The following is a 2,549-nucleotide window of genomic DNA, read 5'->3' on the forward strand; positions in this document are numbered from 1 at the left end:
GAAAACCTTACAGAGAATCTCGAAAAAGAAAGAGACATGGCCGAACCCAATAACAATGGTGGAGGTGCAAGGAGGATGCTTGGTGATTATACTACACCTACTTCCAATTTTTATGGAAGAAGCATCTCAATCCCTGCCATTGGAGCAAACAATTTCGAGCTGAAGCCTCAACTAGTTGCTCTAATGCAACAGAACTGCAAGTTTCATGGACTTCCATCAGAAGATCCCTATCAATTTTTAACTGAGTTCTTGCAAATATGCGAGACTGTTAAAACTAATGGAGTAGAACCTGAAGTCTATAGGCTCATGCTTTTCCCTTTTGCTGTAAGAGACAGAGCTAGAATATGGTTGGACTCACAACCTAAAGATAGTCTAGACTCTTGGAATAAGCTGGTCACGGCCTTCTTGGCCAAGTTCTTTCCTCCTCAAAAGCTGAGCAAGCTTAGAGTGGATGTTCAGACCTTCAAGCAAAAAGATGGTGAATCCCTCTATGAAGCTTGGAAAAGATACAAGCAGTTGACCAAAAAGTGTCCTTCTGGCATGCTTTTAGAGTGGACTATTCTGGATATATTCTATGATGGTCTATCTGAGCTTTCTAAGATGTCACTGGACCATTCTACAGGTGGATCCATTCACCTAAAGAAAATGCCTGCAGAAGCTCAAGAACTCATTGACAGGGTTGCAAATAACCAATTCATGTATACCTCTGAGAGGAATTCTGTGAGTAATGGGACGCCTCAGAAAAAGGGAGTTCTTGAAATTAATTCTCTGAATGCCATATTAGCTCAAAATAAAATGTTGACTCGGCAAGTCAACAAGATTTCTCAGAGTCTGAATGGATGGCAAAATGCATCCAATAGTACTAAAGAGCATCTTCTGAAGAAGAAGCTTATGATCCTGAGAACCCTACAATGGCAGAGGTGAATTACATGGGTGAACCCTATGGGAACACCTATAATTCCTCATGCAGAAATGATGCCAGGGCATTTAGGCCAGTTTCACTGACCTTTTCTTTACTGTTTTAGAGTAGTTTCATGCATTTTCTTAGTGAATAATCCAAGTTTTGGGTGAAAATACACTTACACATTGATTCAAGCAACTATTGTGAATTTTGCTAGAATTGCATGATAACTTGATGATGCATAATCTCATGACTTTGGCTAGAGCTTTGATGCACTTTAATTGCTTGATTACAGGATAAATGAAGCATGGAAGAACCACGTTAGCATTCACGTTAACTTAGTTAATGAGAACACTAACGTGGAATGGCAAGGAGCTTGCAACGTTAATGAGAAAAGTGATCACCAATAACGCCTGCGAAGCCATCCATAGCTCACGTTAATAGCCACGTTAACTAAGTTAACGTGGTAGTTAACGTAGAAAAAAAAGGGAAACTCCACGTTAATAAGAAAATTGAACACCACTAACGTTGGAAAACTAGGCAATGCCCCACGTTAAGAGTCACGTTAACTTAGTTAACGTAAACTCTAACGTGGAAGAGGAGCAACAACGCCAACGTTAGTGACACTCACTTTTGTCCCTAACGTTGGATCATTAGCATTGCCTACGTTAATTCTCACTTTAAGATTGTTAACGTGAAAGTTAACGTGGAGTTGAATTTAAAGAACCAACGTTAGTGACACTCACTTTTATCACTAACGTTGGGAGATGGCTTCATTTACCACGTTAAGGGCCACGTTAACTAAGTTGACGTGAGTCCTAACGTAGGAACTTTAGGCAATTGGAGCATTAGTGACAAAGGTGAGTGTCACTAACGCTCTCGACGGTGAAGAACACCCACGTTAAGAGCCACGTTAGCTAAGCTAACGTAAGACTTAACGTAGGGGCAAGAGGCAAGCCAACGTTAATGGGAAAAGTGAGTCCCATTAACGTTGGCCAAGGATTGAATAGGAGACGTTAGTAGTCACGTTAAGACTACTAACGTTGGAGTTAACGTGCGTATATAAGGGTGGAACGTTAGTGGAAAAAGTGAATGCCACTAACATTCTCGCACCCAAAAATGTGACTCCATGTTAATCCCACTAAATGCCAAAGCCTAACTCATATTTCTCGGCAAGCTGGGCCCAATTAAGATGAGAACTGATTCAACTCAAGGTCCAGAGCCCACATCCAAGACTTGAAGAACTCACTAGAAGATCATGAGGAGTAGTATATATAGGAGTAGTTTTGAACTAGAGAGGAGCTTGGCACTTCTGGGCACTACTCTCTATAGATTTACTTTTTCTGCACTTTAGTATGGATTCTTCTTTTTTGCTATTTTTCATTTCTAGAGCTATGAACAACTAAACCCCTTTCATTGGGTTAGGGAGCTCTGTTGTAATTTGATGGATCAATTATAGTTTTAATTCTTCTTCTTCTTTCTTTTCTCTTGATCTTACTAGAAAGCTTTCAATCTTAACTCAATTGGTTAGTTGTCTTGGAAAAGAAACTCTCCATAATTGGATCTCCTTTGAGCCTTGGAAAAGGGATGAGGAGATCATGCTAGACATACTTTCTCATGTTGGACCAAATTGGGGTTTGGATGGATA

At 40.2% G+C, this 2,549-nt stretch overlaps 1 non-coding gene across 1 annotated transcript; it reads right to left on the bottom strand.

Annotated features, from left to right (window-relative positions):
* Positions 1 to 438: 438 nt before the first annotated feature.
* LOC130971139 (small nucleolar RNA R71) lies at positions 439 to 542 on the bottom strand. Its single transcript, XR_009082372.1, has one exon. It is a non-coding gene; the product is annotated as a small nucleolar RNA R71 (small nucleolar RNA).
* Positions 543 to 2,549: the final 2,007 nt, after the last annotated feature.

The sequence above is a fragment of the Arachis stenosperma genome, chromosome 3, assembly GCF_014773155.1.
Source record: "Arachis stenosperma cultivar V10309 chromosome 3, arast.V10309.gnm1.PFL2, whole genome shotgun sequence".
Taxonomy (NCBI): Eukaryota; Viridiplantae; Streptophyta; class Magnoliopsida; order Fabales; family Fabaceae; genus Arachis; species Arachis stenosperma.